This window comes from Bactrocera dorsalis, chromosome 6 (genome assembly GCF_023373825.1).
Source record: "Bactrocera dorsalis isolate Fly_Bdor chromosome 6, ASM2337382v1, whole genome shotgun sequence".
NCBI lineage: Eukaryota > Metazoa > Arthropoda > Insecta > Diptera > Tephritidae > Bactrocera > Bactrocera dorsalis.
Genome location: NC_064308.1, coordinates 28223901 through 28247005, shown reverse-complemented (window position 1 = coordinate 28247005; position 23105 = coordinate 28223901). Strand labels below are relative to the sequence as shown.

The following is a 23105-nucleotide window of genomic DNA, read 5'->3' as shown; positions in this document are numbered from 1 at the left end:
GTCCGTTGCAGTACATTTGTAGTATTCGGGTTTGACGCGGGTGTCCAAGGGTGATTCTGGGGGATAGGGAGAGGCGTGTGGGTGGTGTTTGTTGCAGTTGTAAAACCCGCAGGGGCGACTGTCGCACTGTGGTGTTGTTTGGCGACGCCACTGTTAAATGTTGCGGGGGCAAACTCCTGCAGCATGGGGCAACGTACGACTCACTCACGAGTGGTACTCAGACCGGACCACGCTGGGAAGTGACACTAGCCAGTGCAAGAATTGCACTTGACTGATGTGACGTTTTGACGAATAACGGTCTGGCGAGCGGACCAGACTGTGCGAGGAACCAGGAGTTGTGGAGTGGTTCTCGCATGAGGATTGGAGCTGGAGAAAGGTTTGGGGAAGGACAAGTCAGAATTGGAGTCATTTTGCTGTTTGAGCTCCTGTGGGCCGTGGTGGTTCTCTGCTCGCCACTCGGGGTGAGTGCCGGTGCAATGCGCGAACTGGGTGCACATTGCATTGCCGTAGAGGCTAATGTCGCAGTAGTGCCTTGGCAACATCGAGTCACGTAACTCGTGGTCCACTCCCTATGGGTCTTAAGTCCTGAGCAGGTCTTAAGATGGTCCCATCCAATGCATGTATTACACCTGACCGAGGTGAAGATTGGATGGAGCCTTTTGGCGCGAACGCAGCAGAAAAAATTCTTCGGGCCAGTTAATTCATATACTTATGAATGGTTAAAAAAATATATGTTTTCTTTTGCAGAATATGATCTTTCGTTTAGTTTTCTTTAATATGATTTGATTCTTAAATGAATTTATCATTTGTTTTGAGTATGTATAGTTTTATATTTGGATTTTGTCCGAGATAGAAAATATTAATGCTTGGTGATCAGTGTGTATAGTTAAATCTGATATACCGTAAATATAATTCCTAAGTTTTCCTATAGCCCATGCTATTGCTAATAATTCTTTTTCCGTTGTACAACAATTTTCTTCTGTTTTTGTTATTGTTCTTGATATAAAATATGTAGGTTTCTTTTCTTGTGATAAAACTCCTTCTTCTTCTTTACTGGCGTAGACACCGCTTACGCTATTATAGCCGAGTCAACAACAGCGCGCCAGTCGTTTCTTCTCTTCGCTACGTGGCGCCAATTGGCCAGGTCCTTCTTCACTTGGTCCTTCCAACGGAGTGAAGGTCTTCCTCTTCCTCTGCTTCCCGCGGCGGGTACTGCGTCGAATACTTTCAGAGCTGGAGTGTTTTCATCCATCCGGACAACATGACCGAGCCAGCGTAGTCGATGTCTTTTAATTCGCTGAACTATGTCAATGTCGTCGTATATCTCGTACAGCTCATCGTTCCATCGAATGCGATATTCGCCGTGGCCAACGCGCAAAGGACCATAAATCTTTTGCAGAACTTTTCTCTCGAAAACTCGCAACGCCGACTCATCGGTTGTTGTCATCGTTCAAGCCTCTGCACCATATAGCAGGACGGGAACTATGAGCGACTTGTAGAGTTTGGCTTTTGTTCGTCGAGAGCGGACTTTACTTTTCAATTGCCTACTTAGTCCGAAGTAGCACCAGTTGGCAATAGTAATCCTGCGTTGGATTTCCAGGCTGACATTGTTGGTGGTGTTAATGCTGGTTCCTAAATAGACGAAATTATCTACAAATTCAAAGTTATGACTGTCAACAGTGACGTGAGAGCCAAGTCGCGAGTGCGACGACTGTTTGTTTGATGACAGGAGATATTTCGTCTTGCCCTCGTTCACTGCCAGACCCATTTGCGTGGCTTCCTTGTTCAGTCTGGAGAAAGCAGAACTAACGGCGCGGGTGTTGAGGCCGATGATATCAATATCATCGGCATACACCAGCAGCTGTACACTCTTGTACCTGCTCGATTAAGTGCTGCAGCTCGAATAATTTTCTCCAGCAGCAGATTGAAGAAGTCGCACGATAGGGAGTCGCCTTGTCTGAAACCTCGCTCGGTAATGAACGGCTCGGAGAGGTCCTTCCCGATCCTGACGGAGCTTTTTGTGCTTCTCAACGTCAGTTTACACAGCCGTATTAGTTTTGCGGGGATACCAAATTCAGACATCGCGGCATAAAGGCAGCTCCTTTTCGTGCTGTCGAAAGCAGCTTTGAAATCGACGAAGAGGTGGTGTGTGTTGATTCTCCTTTCACGGGTCTTTTCCAAGATTTGACGCATGGTGAATATCTGGTCGGTTGTTGATTTACCAGATCTAAAGCCACACTGATAAGGTCCAATCAGTTTGTTGGCGGTGGGCTTTAATCTTTCACACAATACGCTCAACAGAACCTTATATGCGATGTTGAGGAGGCTAATCCCACGGTAGTTGGCGCAGATTGTGGGGTCTCCTTTTTTATGGATTGGGCATAGCACACTTAAATTCCAATCGTTGGGCATACTTTCGTCTGACCATATTTTGCAAAGAAGCTGATGCATGCACCTTATCAGCTCTTCGCCGCCGTGTTTGAATAGTTCGGCCGGCAATGCGCCTGCCGCTTTGTTGTTTTTCAGGCGGGCAATTGCTATTCGAACTTCTTCATGGTCGGGCAATGGAACGTCTGCTCTATCGTCATCGATTGGGGTATCGGGTTCGCCTTCTCCTGGTGTTGTGCGTTCACCGCCATTCAGCAGGCTGGAGAAGTGTTTCCTCCCTCCTATGGCGAAATTACATCTGTAGTTAAATCAAAAAGGTTTGAGAAATCTGTTTGAAATAGTGCAACTTGTTCAATTAAGTTGGTTTTAATTATTCGTTTAGCTTTTATAGCTTCTAATTTAATTTTTTTTTTTAGCTGACATTGTTTTACTTGTTATACTATTTTCTCCTTGTAGTGGTTTGTTATTTGTTATATCCGTGTATAAATTTCTTAAAATATCCCGCTAAAAATGACCTTAATTCTTTCAGGGTTTGAGGATCTACCGTTATCCTATTATATGCCCTAAATATTCGACTTGTTTTTTAAAGAAGTGTGATTTTTCATCAGAGATTTTCATATTGGCTTTATGTAATGCGTTTACTATTATTTGGATGTGTTTAATATGTTCTTCAGGTGTCGAGGAATATAATAACACGTCGTCGATATATACAAACGCAAATTTGTTTATATATTCTCGTAGAATATCATCAACACATCTTTGAAACATTGAGGGTGCATTTCTTAATCCGAAGGGCATTCGTATGAAGTCATATTTTGCTCCATTTATGGAAAATGCTGTTTTTCCCTATTTTCTTTTTTATCATAATTTGGTGAAATCCTGCTTCTAGATCTATCGTGGAAAAATATTTAGCTTTACATAACGCTTGAATTGTCATATTTATATCCAGAATAGGATATCTATCTGTTATAGTTTTTGAATTTAATTATTGAAAATGTATCACTAATCTTTTCTTGGGTTTTCCATTTTCATCTATACCCTTTTTTAGTACTGTCCAAACTGGTGAGTTATAAGGACTTCTACTAGGTTGTATTATATTATTCTTTAATATTTTTTTTATTTCTGAATTGACGAAATCGTTATCTGCATACGGATATTGGTTTCGCGATGTATCGTCAGCTTCTTCCATGTGGCTGAGGTTCAGGTTGTTGGTGTGTGTTGATCCTTTGTATCTGTTGAAGAATGATGTTTCTGTTAAGTGATTTCGTTTGTATCCACTGTTTCTTTGAGGTTCGTCAACATCCATGCGTTCTTGTGGAGGTTGGTATGTATTAAATACTCTTTGAGGTTGTGCATAATTGTAATTAATCCTCATTTGTTGCAATTGATTTTGCCTGAAGTTGTTATTATGGTTAGGCTAATTATATTGGTTTCTTGGTCATTGGTTTAAATTATTATTTTGCCATTTTGGTGGATTCAAATTAAAAGGATTTGTCTTTTGTGGTATTATTCTATGTTGATTAGTTGGTTTTTGCCAAAAGTTATTTAAATTTTGTTTTTGGATTTCGATAGGTCGTCTTAAATTTTTATTTAAGTAGTGTATTGTAATCGTATTTCGATTTGTTTAGCACTTGCATAGGTTTGCATTGAGCTTTAATATTAATTAGATGCTAACGCTGTTGCCAAATTTTTATTTTTTAATTTGTAAATTGTGTTGTAGATTCTTGTTCAATATATTTGTTATTTATTTCTGTTTTTAGAAGGTCCACTGTATTTTTAATCAGCTTCTTGTGCAGTGTCAATGTGTATTGGAAATAAGTGTCCAAGTCTTCTGTTGGTTGTTGTGCCAATTTCTTCATGTGTTCTTGTATTTCATACAGTGCGTTTGGGTCGTGATATAGTGCGTCCAAAGCTTCCATGATACTGTAGAAGTTGAGAGGTGTGTCGTTGCATTCAAGTAACATATCTGCATGCCAGTGATTCTTCTTCTAAAGGTTGTAATGATATTGTAGAATTGAGGTGTGATCTGGAATACTTGGAGTGGTTCCATAAATTTCATTACATGTGACTTCCATATCGTATATTCTTTATTGTTTCCTTGGAAAATAGGTAATTCCTTTATTACTTCAATTTGTACATCTGTTACATTCTGGTATTGCATCGTGGTTTCTTGGTATATTGTTGTATTAACTCCTTGTCCTTTCTCCTTTCCTCGTCCAATTTCGAGAACTGATCCTGAATGTAGGACATTATGTACTTTTCAGGAGTGGTATGGATTGTAGCTGAAGGATTTACGTCCTCGTTTGGCATTGTCCGTTTTGCTCCTTGACTCATTTTTGGGGCTGTCTATCTTCGTTAAGGAAGATTTACAGATTTTGGCTTTCTTTACTAAAGATTTTAGCTTAAGAATTTAGATGTCCTTTTCTATGCGCTTCGAAGACTCTTAAGGATGCCAATGTCCTGTTGTGCGATCTCCTCCTTCCCAGCAAAAAGCAGTTGAGCCCCCAGTTAATTCATATATTTATGAATAGTTAAAAAAATATTTACTTTCTTTTGCAGAATATGATCTTTATTCTAGAAATTCACATACTTAATGAACATGTTTTCGTATTATGCTATGGGGTTATATATTATTCTTTAAGTTGATAACATATTCATGTTTTGTGGCTTAGGTCTAAAGTCTAATTGTGTTATTTGTTGTTAACAAGTGCTTGTCGTGCGGCCTATGCATGTGTATGCATGTCTTGCATTCGGGTATGGTGTAGTATGAGTTCAAAGTCCTGTGTTTGATACTCTTGTTTATTTGATTAGGGCAGAACTGGCTTTATCAGCGTCTCTCATATACTCGTGTATAAGTGCCGTTTATACTCGTATTAACTGGCCCGGATTGGACTCAATGCCCACACGAGTCAAGAGGATATGGAGCAGCCCCCCGCCAACTCCGTTGCTCTAGCGACGACAAACTTAAACTCACTAGGGCGATTCAAAAAATTTTTTTTTTTCGATTGGTAATTGGAAAAATAGGTTCCTAGACACCTCTAAGAAAGCCTCTCCAAATATGAGTTTTTAATTGTAACGGGAAGGTCCTCCTACATACAGTTTTCTATTTTTTCTTATTATCAGATAGAAAAATTTATACCTCGCTTCCAACGACTTGAAAAAATATCTTATCTTATCTATCCCTAAATTTTGTAGGAAATTGAATGCTCTACAAAAAAGGTCTCATGTGATTTTTTCGTAAACCCAACCTTTTAAAAGATATTAACAGTTAAAGTTTGATTATTTTTGGGAAAATTTTTTATTTCTTATTAATTTTATAACTCAGTGAAAAAAAAAAATATTATAAATGATGAAACTCATAGTTTTGTAGGAAATTTACTGCTCTATAAAAATGGTCTGTAATGATTTTTCGATTAAGTTAAGCGTTTACGAGTTTCATCATTCATAATGATTTTTCATTGAGTTATAAATAAAGAATAAAAAATTATAAATAAGAAATAAAAAATTTTCTCAAAAATAAATAATAAAAATAATTGAACTTCTATTTGTCCAGAATAGACCCCAACATGTCTGACCTATGTCCTGCGTACAATGAGTCTCCGCATGACACTGCCCACCGCTTTGCATGTCCCGCCCGCCAACCCCACTCATCTGACACCCTTTTCTCTTTGGTCCGACGCCGTCGAAACAGCATGTTTCTTGCGCCTCTCGTTAGATGACGTCGACGACAACTTGGATAATCCCTACCATTCTAACGGGGATTGAATAACCGTTAAAACAACAACACCAACACATAAGGTTTCTAAATAAAAATAAAATCATTATGCATATCTAGAATATGGGCATTGTAGGTGGTATCGATTCGATTTTATATATTTTTTTCAATTATGCATATTACTAAAACGACACATAATAATAAAATGTTTCCAGAGATTCATTAATGTACCTCACATACTACTCCCAATCATAAGGAGTAAAGTCACACGGAAGATATATGTTTATTATATTGGCGCTACAGCAAGTTTTCGCTCAATTTTATCCATTTTAGGCACAAAGATACATTGTTATGAGTAAAACACACTGTTTCATTTTCATTGATATAGCTCACATGTTGATCAATATATACAGCACAGTATATGGGATCTAAGGGAAATAGTGACATTTTTGACACATAGACATACCATGGTCAGGAAAGGATTATTCCAGAATATATTTGCGGTAAGAAGTAAAGTATAGGTACTTGAATTCAAAGGTGGTTGTTCGATTCCGTCCATTTTCGCACTGTTACCGTGTTAAGATTATTATATATGAGTTATACAAGTAAGGGTTCGAGTGCAACCGAACATTTTATACTTTTAAAGATTGTAAGAATCAAAGCCAGGGAAATACTTTAAGCTGTAAATCATCAACCAGAGGATCGGAATCCAAGCAATTATATATTATATATATTTAACTCCTACCCTGACCGACATATTCGACATAAGGTGTCTTCGGGTATTTGGAGAGTGGTTAGCGGCAGGTTGAAGACCTTGGTGGGGTAGCTAAATCCCGTCGAGCCTAGATGTTTTAGTATAAGCAACCATCAGGTCATTGACTCCATCAGGGCCAATGGATTCGGCGATTTCGCTTTGTTGATAACATTCTGAGCCTCCTCATCGGTGAAAGTTAGTGGTGCGCAGTCTTTTGGCATTTTGCGTAGCCGTCGGTTAACACATCGTTCACCTTTGTCTACCGAAGGGTGCAGTGTAAACTGCCGGCTAAAATAGCTCGCGCACTTTTTCGGGTCTGAAAAGGCATGACCATTGAACTGAACTTAAACTCGGTCATCATGTCTCTTCGTATTAGACAAAACCTTGGCAGTAAACCAAAACTTACTCTCACCGGTGGAGAGGTTGCAGGAACTAAGGTCTATCTATTTTGTCCGCTTATGTTGATTTACCAATCACCGAATCTCCAAATTGACATCACTTATTCAGGGATCCCCGGGATCGGCATGGCGTAAGGTGTCGCGCTTATGTGCTTAAACAGCTACTTCGGCTAGGAATATAGGACAAAGTTCCGCAATCTTACAGCCGGGCTGGAACGAGCGGTAGTTGCTACGATCACCTTGCGGAATTGACGTTCGCCATCGAATACGTTGGTAGGAATGGGTAAAGCGTTGAACGTGTTCCCAGAAAATTCTGTGAAGCTGACCTAATTAGTTTTTTTAAAGTTAACGAAAGTACGGCTGTCCACAGAAACAAAATCGGGAGGGTTCTCGATAGAGACAATTATGGGCAGGTGGTCTGACCTGTTGAAAAAAAATTCCAATTGTAATTTGCAATGAGTGCACGATATTATTGACAATAAGGTAATAAAGATACGATGCCAGTCCCAACTTCCAAACGAGCGGGTTTAGATCTAGTAATATACATATTTATAGTTAGGGGTTTCACATAGTCTCATAAAGTTATAAGTTATAGCGATCAGAAAACATAGCGTTCAGAGTTGTATTTGCGTTAACTTATTTTAGTATGCAATCCAACAATAAATTTTTGAAAATAGTATAAAAATTTATGATTCTGCGATGCTTTATGACACGTTGTGAGTACCCTAAGTATATAAATACTTTAACAAAGAAACAATCCATATATATCGCCGGTTTACGCGACAAAAAAGTCTTTATCTGAAGTCAGTCTCACAAAACTAAACTTTCTCCTTGTTCTCTGTGACGGCGAATCTAAGGATATGATTGTGAATCTAAGGATTTGATTGTGTAAGACGAAATAATATATTATATCGCTTCAGAATCGTTTTCAGAAATTTGATTTCGTAGAACCCATTTTTAGCGTTCAAAATAAAAATTCTTATCTACAATACAAAAGACCGTTATACTTACAGCGTTACAAGCGTTGATATCTGTGATTTGCGCTGATTCCAAAAACTCTAATACTTTTCCCAAATGGGCTGAACCGATTTGACTGAAAAATGGTTGGGAGGTAGCATAGAACCAGGAGACGGACATAGGATAGTTTCTATCTCTTTATGTTAAAATTCAATACAATTCATTAACCTTCCTATACCCGCGCACATGTCTGTGAGACCGACGAAACAGTTTTTCGTACATATTTTTTTTTTGGAAAGTTTTGGAAAGACTGATAGTCATTAAAGTAATACATAATTTACGCTAACAACTGATATTTTTTGTTTTTTTACATCATTTAGTTCCTATAAAATAAAAAAAATATAAACAGTTTTATAGAAAAATAAAAAGGTAAGAGGAGTCAAAGTCTCGGTCTGTCACACCGTGCGCGGGTATAGGTGTTAAAACATTTGGCGCGGGTACAGGAAGGTTAACACTAAAATTGTATTTCAAATCATAAGCATAAGTTCAAAATTCGTGGAAGAATCATTTGAAAATTTTATTGCTTCAAAAAAAAGATATAAGTAAAAGAAAAAATAGCAAAACAAAGCGAATGCAGAAAAACACTAATTTTCGTATGAATACATACATACCGTTTGTTGCTTCTCAACAAGGCAGTTTTTTTGGCATGAACCCGTCAGATATTTTTAATATCACAATAAATAATTACATTGACATTTGCACTATGAACGAAGGACGCAAATGCATTCATAACAAGCTAAACGCGGCATCTTACGTAAAATATAGAGGAATAACTGCAGTGTTGATAAATATTTTCGAAGCATTCGAACATTGCAGTGCAGTATTTAAACGGAAACGTTGAAGTATATGCGTAGAATTTGAAACTGATCCTTCCTCAAATATAATATAATACAATTGTTAAATATTGGAAGTGGTGGAAAGAACTGCGACCAAATACACAGTACAATGGATTATAACTGGCTCAGCAATCAGTTTTATAATTATTATACCATCCCAAAAAACTGATGTCATAACCTTGACAGCTGACTTTTTCGTCTTTCCACGCTTGAGGATCATGTACAGTCCGCTAGGCTGTCAGTCAATTTGACTCCAGTGTAAAACAAGGGAACCATGTTTCTGCTGTCACATACCGACTCACAAATTCGGTTTTATTACAATTAAAGACCACTCCAATACTTCTCAGAATCAGCAATTCGTTGTTTTTCTTGGACTATGAACTTTCGTGGCACCAACTTTGGTTATTTCGCCTCTTTCCAACTTAGCAAAACTCTTTTTCTCTGGTGCACAGTCCAAATTAAACCCTATTTTTCAATTGTATTCCTTCCCCCACGAAATGCTATTTGATCCACTTTTTTGTAAACTAACACAAGATGCTTCACACAAAATGTTATATCTCATTAACTAATAGTTTCTCAGTTGCTAAATTTGTATACGTATCTTTTAAATGTCGGGAATGACTATAAATCATATACATAGATGGTATTGGTATTACCTTGCGGAATTGACGTTCGCCATCGAATACGTGGTTAAGGCTTTTAAGGTGTTCCCAGTAAAATTTGTGCAGCCGACCCAGTGAGCTTTGTTAAAGCTGTTCCCACGACAGTCGGGTCTACGTAACCGGAACGGACCTGGATTTTTATCCGGCCAAGGACTGTCAACTCGGCAGAACTCTGCCGCTACAACAACAACAACAACAGCTTTGTTAAAGTTAACGAAGGTACGATGGTCTGATGCGAGAGTTAGAATATGTCGCCAGGTTATGCTATTTATCAGACCGACCCTAGCAATGATAATATCGGGCGAGCTATCGCAGGTGCCCATAACTGGTGGGTGCTTCGCCATTCATTGTACAGAACGTCAATCTGTTCCCCCAGCTCCATCCCTATACGATCATTTGACAGGCAGGAATGCCAAAGATCATGATGCGCATCAAAGTAGCCTAGTACCAAATGGTTTTCACCACGAGCAGCGCACCTATATGCGGGTGATATCCTGTAGGGCAACATGTAACTGGATGATATTCTTCTTCTTCTTCTTTACTGGCGTAGACACAGCTTACGCTATTATAGCCGAGTCAACAACAGCGCGCCAGTCGTTTCTTCTCTTCGCTACGTGGCGCCAATTGGATATTCCAAGCGAAGCCAGGTCCTTCTCCCCTTGGTCCTTCCAACGGAGTGGAGGTCTTCCTCTTCCTCTGCTTTTCCCGGCGGGTACTGCGTCGAATACTTTCAGAGCTGGAGTGTTTTGATATTAGGTTGTCAAATATCTCCCTTCCGCTTTTTTGCTATTTATTCAATGCTCTATAAAAAAAGTGTGATCGGATTTAGCTCAAATATGCGCCGTCTAGACGGAAACTTCATAATACTCCCCTCGTAGAAGCCCCCCTCCTTAAGCTTAGTACGCAGCTCTCAAGAAACGTAAAAACTTCATATAAAAAAACGCTTAAGAAACGGTCCAGAAACGTTCCTGCGATAAAGTTACTTGTGCTAGTACGCAGCTCTCAAGAAATCTAGTACTAATTTTTAATACTTTTTTCAATAAAATGTGAATATGGCAAACCTGGTTTTGCGAAGAAACATCAAATCAACAATTGTTTCTTGAGGGAAATTCGAAGTAATCGTCAAATTCATCCTAAATTAGTTGAAATCATTATTATAAAGTATAATCCATTTTGAAATGTTGTATTAAACCAACCAATCATCAACAACATTCCTTAAATCTCAATGAAAATATTTGTGTTACCATACACATACATACGCACAAAGTTTGTTTACTTTGTTTGTTCTCTCTTGCTCTTCTAATGTGGATCATTCACAATGCGTAACCAGTGGTCAAAATTACTTGAGAAATAATGTATTTTTTTCTTGAGCAATTACTTGAGAGCTGCGTACCAACCTTTACTTGCGAAGAAATTTTCTCAAGCCTCTTTTGAATTCAACTTTTCATCAACAAGGACGTTCGCCATGGACAGGAAAAGGTGGTAATCACTTGGCGCTATGTCCGGGCTATATGGTGGATGCGATAAAACCTCCCATCCGAGCTCCCGTAGCTTCTGACGAGTCATCAACGAAGTGTGTGGTCTGGCGTTGTCCTGGTGGAACACTTCACTCTTCCTGTTGGCCAATTCTGGATGCTTCTGGTCGATCGCCTGCTTCAAGCGCTCCAGTTGTTCGCAGTATAGAAGAATTAAGCTTCTGGCCATATGGAAGCAGCTCATAGTGCATGATTCCCTTTCAATCCCACCAATTCCCTGTCCGTCAATCCCAGCTTGACCGTTTTCGCTCGATATTGTCGTATGTGATCCATTTCGTTGCCAGTCACCATCCGCTCCAAAAATGGGTCGAGTTCGTTCCGTTTCAGTAGCATATCGAAGGCGTTGATTCGGTCCAGAAGATTTTTTTGCGTCAAATCATACATAATCATCAAGCTGTTTTGTAAATGGTTTAATAAGATTTGGAGATTAACTCCCATCTTCTGTGCGATGTCACGAGATGCCACATGCCGGTCTTACTTGATGTTTTCCATGATTTGATCAACAACTCAGAAGATCTGAGCAGCTGTTTATCTTGATTTCTTGGACCGCAGCTATCGATGTTCGCGATTCATGAGTGAAACTATCTCCTCGATCATACTCTGGAGTCCGTTGCAGTACATTTGTAGTATTCGGGTTTGACGCGGGTGTCCAAGGGTGATTCTGGGGGATAGGGAGAGGCGTGTGGGTGGTGTTTGTTGCAGTTGTAAAACCCGCAGGGGCGACTGTCGCACTGTGGTGTTGTTTGGCGACGCCACTGTTAAATGTTGCGGGGGCAAACTCCTGCAGCATGGGGCAACGTACGACTCACTCACGAGTGGTACTCAGACCGGACCACGCTGGGAAGTGACACTAGCCAGTGCAAGAATTGCACTTGACTGATGTGACGTTTTGACGAATAACGGTCTGACGAGCGGACCAGACTGTGCGAGGAACCAGGAGTTGTGGAGTGGTTCTCGCATGAGGATTGGAGCTGGAGAAAGGTTTGGGGAAGGACAAGTCAGAATTGGAGTCATTTTGCTGTTTGAGCTCCTGTGGGCCGTGGTGGTTCTCTGCTCGCCACTCGGGGTGAGTGCCGGTGCAATGCGCGAACTGGGTGCACATTGCATTGCCGTAGAGGCTAATGTCGCAGTAGTGCCTTGGCAACATCGAGTCACGTAACTCGTGGTCCACTCCCTATGGGTCTTAAGTCCTGAGCAGGTCTTAAGATGGTCCCATCCAATGCATGTATTACACCTGACCGAGGTGAAGATTGGATGGAGCCTTTTGGCGCGAACGCAGCAGAAAAAATTCTTCGGGCCAGTTAATTCATATACTTATGAATGGTTAAAAAAATATATGTTTTCTTTTGCAGAATATGATCTTTCGTTTAGTTTTCTTTAATATGATTTGATTCTTAAATGAATTTATCATTTGTTTTGAGTATGTATATATATATAAAATATTAATGCTTGGTGATCAGTGTGTATAGTTAAATCTGATATACCGTAAATATAATTCCTAAGTTTTCCTATAGCCCATGCTATTGCTAATAATTCTTTTTCCGTTGTACAACAATTTTCTTCTGTTTTTGTTATTGTTCTTGATATAAAATATGTAGGTTTCTTTTCTTGTGATAAAACTCCTTCTTCTTCTTTACTGGCGTAGACACCGCTTACGCTATTATAGCCGAGTCAACAACAGCGCGCCAGTCGTTTCTTCTCTTCGCTACGTGGCGCCAATTGGCCAGGTCCTTCTTCACTTGGTCCTTCCAACGGAGTGAAGGTCTTCCTCTTCCTCTGCTTCCCGCGGCGGGTACTGCGTCGAATACTTTCAGAGCTGGAGTGTTTTCATCCATCCGGACAACATGACCGAGCCAGCGTAGTCGATGTCTTTTAATTCGCTGAACTATGTCAATGTCGTCGTATATCTCGTACAGCTCATCGTTCCATCGAATGCGATATTCGCCGTGGCCAACGCGCAAAGGACCATAAATCTTTTGCAGAACTTTTCTCTCGAAAACTCGCAACGCCGACTCATCGGTTGTTGTCATCGTTCAAGCCTCTGCACCATATAGCAGGACGGGAACTATGAGCGACTTGTAGAGTTTGGCTTTTGTTCGTCGAGAGCGGACTTTACTTTTCAATTGCCTACTTAGTCCGAAGTAGCACCAGTTGGCAATAGTAATCCTGCGTTGGATTTCCAGGCTGACATTGTTGGTGGTGTTAATGCTGGTTCCTAAATAGACGAAATTATCTACAAATGCAAAGTTATGACTGTCAACAGTGACGTGAGAGCCAAGTCGCGAGTGCGACGACTGTTTGTTTGATGACAGGAGATATTTCGTCTTGCCCTCGTTCACTGCCAGACCCATTTGCGTGGCTTCCTTGTTCAGTCTGGAGAAAGCAGAACTAACGTAAATATCATCGGCATACACCAGCAGCTGTACACTCTTGTACCTGCTCGATTAAGTGCTGCAGCTCGAATAATTTTCTCCAGCAGCAGATTGAAGAAGTCGCACGATAGGGAGTCGCCTTGTCTGAAACCTCGCTCGGTAATGAACGGCTCGGAGAGGTCCTTCCCGATCCTGACGGAGCTTTTTGTGCTTCTCAACGTCAGTTTACACTGCCGTATTAGTTTTGCGGGGATACCAAATTCAGACATCGCGGCATAAAGGCAGCTCCTTTTCGTGCTGTCGAAAGCAGCTTTGAAATCGACGAAGAGGTGGTGTGTGTTGATTCTCCTTTCACGGGTCTTTTCCAAGATTTGACGCATGGTGAATATCTGGTCGGTTGTTGATTTACCAGATCTAAAGCCACACTGATAAGGTCCAATCAGTTTGTTGGCGGTGGGCTTTAATCTTTCACACAATACGCTCAACAGAACCTTATATGCGATGTTGAGGAGGCTAATCCCACGGTAGTTGGCGCAGATTGTGGGGTCTCCTTTTTTATGGATTGGGCATAGCACACTTAAATTCCAATCGTTGGGCATACTTTCGTCTGACCATATTTTGCAAAGAAGCTGATGCATGCACCTTATCAGCTCTTCGCCGCCGTGTTTGAATAGTTCGGCCGGCAATGCGCCTGCCGCTTTGTTGTTTTTCAGGCGGGCAATTGCTATTCGAACTTCTTCATGGTCGGGCAATGGAACGTCTGCTCTATCGTCATCGATTGGGGTATCGGGTTCGCCTTCTCCTGGTGTTGTGCGTTCATCGCCATTCAGCAGGCTGGAGAAGTGTTTCCTCCCTCCTATGGCGAAATTACATCTGTAGTTAAATCAAAAAGGTTTGAGAAATCTGTTTGAAATAGTGCAACTTGTTCAATTAAGTTGGTTTTAATTATTCGTTTAGCTTTTATAGCTTCTAATTTAATTTTTTTTTTAGCTGACATTGTTTTACTTGTTATACTATTTTCTCCTTGTAGTGGTTTGTTATTTGTTATATCCGTGTATAAATTTCTTAAAATATCCCGCTAAAAATGACCTTAATTCTTTCAGGGTTTGAGGATCTACCGTTATCCTATTATATGCCCTAAATATTCGACTTGTTTTTTAAAGAAGTGTGATTTTTCATCAGAGATTTTCATATTGGCTTTATGTAATGCGTTTACTATTATTTGGATGTGTTTAATATGTTCTTCAGGTGTCGAGGAATATAATAACACGTCGTCGATATATACAAACGCAAATTTGTTTATATATTCTCGTAGAATATCATCAACACATCTTTGAAACATTGAGGGTGCATTTCTTAATCCGAAGGGCATTCGTATGAAGTCATATTTTGCTCCATTTATGGAAAATGCTGTTTTTCCCTATTTTCTTTTTTATCATAATTTGGTGAAATCCTGCTTCTAGATCTATCGTGGAAAAATATTTAGCTTTACATAACGCTTGAATTGTCATATTTATATCCAGAATAGGATATCTATCTGTTATAGTTTTTGAATTTAATTATTGAAAATGTATCACTAATCTTTTCTTGGGTTTTCCATTTTCATCTATACCCTTTTTTAGTACTGTCCAAACTGGTGAGTTATAAGGACTTCTACTAGGTTGTATTATATTATTCTTTAATATTTTTTTTATTTCTGAATTGACGAAATCGTTATCTGCATACGGATATTGGTTTCGCGATGTATCGTCAGCTTCTTCCATGTGGCTGAGGTTCAGGTTGTTGGTGTGTGTTGATCCTTTGTATCTGTTGAAGAATGATGTTTCTGTTAAGTGATTTCGTTTGTATCCACTGTTTCTTTGAGGTTCGTCAACATCCATGCGTTCTTGTGGAGGTTGGTATGTATTAAATACTCTTTGAGGTTGTGCATAATTGTAATTAATCCTCATTTGTTGCAATTGATTTTGCCTGAAGTTGTTATTATGGTTAGGCTAATTATATTGGTTTCTTGGTCATTGGTTTAAATTATTATTTTGCCATTTTGGTGGATTCAAATTAAAAGGATTTGTCTTTTGTGGTATTATTCTATGTTGATTAGTTGGTTTTTGCCAAAAGTTATTTAAATTTTGTTTTTGGATTTCGATAGGTCGTCTTAAATTTTTATTTAAGTAGTGTATTGTAATCGTATTTCGATTTGTTTAGCACTTGCATAGGTTTGCATTGAGCTTTAATATTAATTAGATGCTAACGCTTTTGCCAAATTTTTATTTTTTAATTTGTAAATTGTGTTGTAGATTCTTGTTCAATATATTTGTTATTTATTTCTGTTTTTAGAAGGTCCACTGTATTTTTAATCAGCTTCTTGTGCAGTGTCAATGTGTATTGGAAATAAGTGTCCAAGTCTTCTGTTGGTTGTTGTGCCAATTTCTTCATGTGTTCTTGTATTTCATACAGTGCGTTTGGGTCGTGATATAGTGCGTCCAAAGCTTCCATGATACTGTAGAAGTTGAGAGGTGTGTCGTTGCATTCAAGTAACATATCTGCATGCCAGTGATTCTTCTTCTAAAGGTTGTAATGATATTGTAGAATTGAGGTGTGATCTGGAATACTTGGAGTGGTTCCATAAATTTCATTACATGTGACTTCCATATCGTATATTCTTTATTGTTTCCTTGGAAAATAGGTAATTCCTTTATTACTTCAATTTGTACATCTGTTACATTCTGGTATTGCATCGTGGTTTCTTGGTATATTGTTGTATTAACTCCTTGTCCTTTCTCCTTTCCTCGTCCAATTTCGAGAACTGATCCTGAATGTAGGACATTATGTACTTTTCAGGAGTGGTATGGATTGTAGCTGAAGGATTTACGTCCTCGTTTGGCATTGTCCGTTTTGCTCCTTGACTCATTTTTGGGGCTGTCTATCTTCGTTAAGGAAGATTTACAGATTTTGGCTTTCTTTACTAAAGATTTTAGCTTAAGAATTTAGATGTCCTTTTCTATGCGCTTCGAAGACTCTTAAGGATGCCAATGTCCTGTTGTGCGATCTCCTCCTTCCCAGCAAAAAGCAGTTGAGCCCCCAGTTAATTCATATATTTATGAATAGTTAAAAAAATATTTACTTTCTTTTGCAGAATATGATCTTTATTCTAGAAATTCACATACTTAATGAACATGTTTTCGTATTATGCTATGGGGTTATATATTATTCTTTAAGTTGATAACATATTCATGTTTTGTGGCTTAGGTCTAAAGTCTAATTGTGTTATTTGTTGTTAACAAGTGCTTGTCGTGCGGCCTATGCATGTGTATGCATGTCTTGCATTCGGGTATGGTGTAGTATGAGTTCAAAGTCCTGTGTTTGATACTCTTGTTTATTTGATTAGGGCAGAACTGGCTTTATCAGCGTCTCTCATATACTCGTGTATAAGTGCCGTTTATACTCGTATTAACTGGCCCGGATTGGACTCAATGCCCACACGAGTCAAGAGGATATGGAGCAGCCCCCCGCCAACTCCGTTGCTCTAGCGACGACAAACTTAAACTCACTAGGGCGATTCAAAAAATTTTTTTTTTTCGATTGGTAATTGGAAAAATAGGTTCCTAGACACCTCTAAGAAAGCCTCTCCAAATATGAGTTTTTAATTGTAACGGGAAGGTCCTCCTACATACAGTTTTCTATTTTTTCTTATTATCAGATAGAAAAATTTATACCTCGCTTCCAACGACTTGAAAAAATATCTTATCTTATCTATCCCTAAATTTTGTAGGAAATTGAATGCTCTACAAAAAAGGTCTCATGTGATTTTTTCGTAAACCCAACCTTTTAAAAGATATTAACAGTTAAAGTTTGATTATTTTTGGGAAAATTTTTTATTTCTTATTAATTTTATAACTCAGTGAAAAAAAAAAATTATTATAAATGATGAAACTCATAGTTTTGTAGGAAATTTACTGCTCTATAAAAATGGTCTGTAATGATTTTTCGATTAAGTTAAGCGTTTACGAGTTTCATCATTCATAATGATTTTTCATTGAGTTATAAATAAAGAATAAAAAATTATAAATAAGAAATAAAAAATTTTCTCAAAAATAAATAATAAAAATAATTGAACTTCTATTTGTCCAGAATAGACCCCAACATGTCTGACCTATGTCCTGCGTACAATGAGTCTCCGCATGACACTGCCCACCGCTTTGCATGTCCCGCCCGCCAACCCCACTCATCTGACACCCTTTTCTCTTTGGTCCGACGCCGTCGAAACAGCATGTTTCTTGCGCCTCTCGTTAGATGACGTCGACGACAACTTGGATAATCCCTACCATTCTAACGGGGATTGAATAACCGTTAAAACAACAACACCAACACATAAGGTTTCTAAATAAAAATAAAATCATTATGCATATCTAGAATATGGGCATTGTAGGTGGTATCGATTCGATTTTATATATTTTTTTCAATTATGCATATTACTAAAACGACACATAATAATAAAATGTTTCCAGAGATTCATTAATGTACCTCACATACTACTCCCAATCATAAGGAGTAAAGTCACACGGAAGATATATGTTTATTATATTGGCGCTACAGCAAGTTTTCGCTCAATTTTATCCATTTTAGGCACAAAGATACATTGTTATGAGTAAAACACACTGTTTCATTTTCATTGATATAGCTCACATGTTGATCAATATATACAGCACAGTATATGGGATCTAAGGGAAATAGTGACATTTTTGACACATAGACATACCATGGTCAGGAAAGGATTATTCCAGAATATATTTGCGGTAAGAAGTAAAGTATAGGTACTTGAATTCAAAGGTGGTTGTTCGATTCCGTCCATTTTCGCACTGTTACCGTGTTAAGATTATTATATATGAGTTATACAAGTAAGGGTTCGAGTGCAACCGAACATTTTATACTTTTAAAGATTGTAAGAATCAAAGCCAGGGAAATACTTTAAGCTGTAAATCATCAACCAGAGGATCGGAATCCAAGCAATTATATATTATATATATTTAACTCCTACCCTGACCGACATATTCGACATAAGGTGTCTTCGGGTATTTGGAGAGTGGTTAGCGGCAGGTTGAAGACCTTGGTGGGGTAGCTAAATCCCGTCGAGCCTAGATGTTTTAGTATAAGCAACCATCAGGTCATTGACTCCATCAGGGCCAATGGATTCGGCGATTTCGCTTTGTTGATAACATTCTGAGCCTCCTCATCGGTGAAAGTTAGTGGTGCGCAGTCTTTTGGCATTTTGCGTAGCCGTCGGTTAACACATCGTTCACCTTTGTCTACCGAAGGGTGCAGTGTAAACTGCCGGCTAAAATAGCTCGCGCACTTTTTCGGGTCTGAAAAGGCATGACCATTGAACTGAACTTAAACTCGGTCATCATGTCTCTTCGTATTAGACAAAACCTTGGCAGTAAACCAAAACTTACTCTCACCGGTGGAGAGGTTGCAGGAACTAAGGTCTATCTATTTTGTCCGCTTATGTTGATTTACCAATCACCGAATCTCCAAATTGACATCACTTATTCAGGGATCCCCGGGATCGGCATGGCGTAAGGTGTCGCGCTTATGTGCTTAAACAGCTACTTCGGCTAGGAATATAGGACAAAGTTCCGCAATCTTACAGCCGGGCTGGAACGAGCGGTAGTTGCTACGATCACCTTGCGGAATTGACGTTCGCCATCGAATACGTTGGTAGGAATGGGTAAAGCGTTGAACGTGTTCCCAGAAAATTCTGTGAAGCTGACCTAATTAGTTTTTTTAAAGTTAACGAAAGTACGGCTGTCCACAGAAACAAAATCGGGAGGGTTCTCGATAGAGACAATTATGGGCAGGTGGTCTGACCTGTTGAAAAAAAATTCCAATTGTAATTTGCAATGAGTGCACGATATTATTGACAATAAGGTAATAAAGATACGATGCCAGTCCCAACTTCCAAACGAGCGGGTTTAGATCTAGTAATATACATATTTATAGTTAGGGGTTTCACATAGTCTCATAAAGTTATAAGTTATAGCGATCAGAAAACATAGCGTTCAGAGTTGTATTTGCGTTAACTTATTTTAGTATGCAATCCAACAATAAATTTTTGAAAATAGTATAAAAATTTATGATTCTGCGATGCTTTATGACACGTTGTGAGTACCCTAAGTATATAAATACTTTAACAAAGAAACAATCCATATATATCGCCGGTTTACGCGACAAAAAAGTCTTTATCTGAAGTCAGTCTCACAAAACTAAACTTTCTCCTTGTTCTCTGTGACGGCGAATCTAAGGATATGATTGTGAATCTAAGGATATGATTGTGTAAGACGAAATAATATATTATATCGCTTCAGAATCGTTTTCAGAAATTTGATTTCGTAGAACCCATTTTTAGTGTTCAAAATAAAAATTCTTATCTACAATACAAAAGACCGTTATACTTACAGCGTTACAAGCGTTGATATCTGTGATTTGCGCTGATTCCAAAAACTCTAATACTTTTCCCAAATGGGCTGAACCGATTTGACTGAAAAATGGTTGGGAGGTAGCATAGAACCAGGAGACGGACATAGGATAGTTTCTATCTCTTTATGTTAAAATTCAATACAATTCATTAACCTTCCTATACCCGCGCACATGTCTGTGAGACCGACGAAACAGTTTTTCGTACATATTTTTTTTTTGGAAAGTTTTGGAAAGACTGATAGTCATTAAAGTAATACATAATTTACGCTAACAACTGATATTTTTTGTTTTTTTACATCATTTAGTTCCTATAAAATAAAAAAAATATAAACAGTTTTATAGAAAAATAAAAAGGTAAGAGGAGTCAAAGTCTCGGTCTGTCACACCGTGCGCGGGTATAGGTGTTAAAACATTTGGCGCGGGTACAGGAAGGTTAACACTAAAATTGTATTTCAAATCATAAGCATAAGTTCAAAATTCGTGGAAGAATCATTTGAAAATTTTATTGCTTAAAAAAAAAGATATAAGTAAAAGAAAAAATAGCAAAACAAAGCGAATGCAGAAAAACACTAATTTTCGTATGAATACATACATACCGTTTGTTGCTTCTCAACAAGGCAGTTTTTTTGGCATGAACCCGTCAGATATTTTTAATATCACAATAAATAATTACATTGACATTTGCACTATGAACGAAGGACGCAAATGCATTCATAACAAGCTAAACGCGGCATCTTACGTAAAATATAGAGGAATAACTGCAGTGTTGATAAATATTTTCGAAGCATTCGAACATTGCAGTGCAGTATTTAAACGGAAACGTTGAAGTATATGCGTAGAATTTGAAACTGATCCTTCCTCAAATATAATATAATACAATTGTTAAATATTGGAAGTGGTGGAAAGAACTGCGACCAAATACACAGTACAATGGATTATAACTGGCTCAGCAATCAGTTTTATAATTATTATACCATCCCAAAAAACTGATGTCATAACCTTGACAGCTGACTTTTTCGTCTTTCCACACTTGAGGATCATGTACAGTCCGCTAGGCTGTCAGTCAATTTGACTCCAGTGTAAAACAAGGGAACCATGTTTCTGCTGTCACATACCGACTCACAAATTCGGTTTTATTACAATTAAAGACCACTCCAATACTTCTCAGAATCAGCAATTCGTTGTTTTTCTTGGACTATGAACTTTCGTGGCACCAACTTTGGTTATTTCGCCTCTTTCCAACTTAGCAAAACTCTTTTTCTCTGGTGCAGAGTCCAAATTAAACCCTATTTTTCAATTGTATTCCTTCCCCCACGAAATGCTATTTGATCCACTTTTTTGTAAACTAACACAAGATGCTTCACACAAAATGTTATATCTCATTAACTAATAGTTTCTCAGTTGCTAAATTTGTATACGTATCTTTTAAATGTCGGGAATGACTATAAATCATATACATAGATGGTATTGGTATTACCTTGCGGAATTGACGTTCGCCATCGAATACGTGGTTAAGGCTTTTAAGGTGTTCCCAGTAAAATTTGTGCAGCCGACCCAGTGAGCTTTGTTAAAGCTGTTCCCACGACAGTCGGGTCTACGTAACCGGAACGGACCTGGATTTTTATCCGGCCAAGGACTGTCAACTCGGCAGAACTCTGCCGCTACAACAACAACAACAACAGCTTTGTTAAAGTTAACGAAGGTACGATGGTCTGATGCGAGAGTTAGAATATGTCGCCAGGTTATGCTATTTATCAGACCGACCCTAGCAATGATAATATCGGGCGAGCTATCGCAGGTGCCCATAACTGGTGGGTGCTTCGCCATTCATTGTACAGAACGTCAATCTGTTCCCCCAGCTCCATCCCTATACGATCATTTGACAGGCAGGAATGCCAAAGATCATGATGCGCATCAAAGTAGCCTAGTACCAAATGGTTTTCACCACGAGCAGCGCACCTATATGCGGGTGATATCCTGTAGGGCAACATGTAACTGGATGATATTCTTCTTCTTCTTCTTTACTGGCGTAGACACAGCTTACGCTATTATAGCCGAGTCAACAACAGCGCGCCAGTCGTTTCTTCTCTTCGCTACGTGGCGCCAATTGGATATTCCAAGCGAAGCCAGGTCCTTCTCCCCTTGGTCCTTCCAACGGAGTGGAGGTCTTCCTCTTCCTCTGCTTCCCGCGGCGGGTACTGCGTCGAATACTTTCAGAGCTGGAGTGTTTTGATATTAGGTTGTCAAATATCTCCCTTCCGCTTTTTTGCTATTTATTCAATGCTCTATAAAAAAAGTGTGATCGGATTTAGCTCAAATATGCGCCGTCTAGACGGAAACTTCATAATACTCCCCTCGTAGAAGCCCCCCTCCTTAAGCTTAGTACGCAGCTCTCAAGAAACGTAAAAACTTCATATAAAAAAACGCTTAAGAAACGGTCCAGAAACGTTCCTGCGATAAAGTTACTTGTGCTAGTACGCAGCTCTCAAGAAATCTAGTACTAATTTTTAATACTTTTTTCAATAAAATGTGAATATGGCAAACCTGGTTTTGCGAAGAAACATCAAATCAACAATTGTTTCTTGAGGGAAATTCGAAGTAATCGTCAAATTCATCCTAAATTAGTTGAAATCATTATTATAAAGTATAATCCATTTTGAAATGTTGTATTAAACCAACCAATCATCAACAACATTCCTTAAATCTCAATGAAAATATTTGTGTTACCATACACATACATACGCACAAAGTTTGTTTACTTTGTTTGTTCTCTCTTGCTCTTCTAATGTGGATCATTCACAATGCGTAACCAGTGGTCAAAATTACTTGAGAAATAATGTATTTTTTTTCTTGAGCAATTACTTGAGAGCTGCGTACCAACCTTTACTTGCGAAGAAATTTTCTCAAGCCTCTTTTGAATTCAACTTTTCATCAACAAGGACGTTCGCCATGGA

General features: G+C 38.7%; 1 protein-coding gene and 1 long non-coding RNA gene across 8 annotated transcripts in view; both read right to left on the bottom strand.

Moving 5' to 3' along the window:
• The window catches only part of LOC105224889 (ankyrin-3), a 610175-nt gene that overhangs the window by 65014 nt on the left and 522056 nt on the right, over nucleotides 1-23105 (bottom strand). Inside the window, exon 1 of one of the 7 annotated variants that reach the window (XM_049460056.1) lies at nucleotides 20131-20207. The exons of 5 other annotated variants lie outside the window; for them this stretch is intronic. The gene's annotated coding sequence lies outside the window, so the exon portion shown is untranslated. Of the gene's footprint in view, nucleotides 1-8266; nucleotides 8344-20130; nucleotides 20208-23105 lie in introns of those variants that run through there. One more of the 7 variants, XM_049460055.1, reaches the window with a different exon arrangement.
• LOC125779619 (uncharacterized) lies at nucleotides 9864-10458 on the bottom strand. The gene is made up of 2 exons (XR_007423407.1): nucleotides 10332-10458; nucleotides 9864-10264 (listed from the first exon to the last, which is right to left on the bottom strand). It is a non-coding gene; the product is annotated as an uncharacterized LOC125779619 (long non-coding RNA).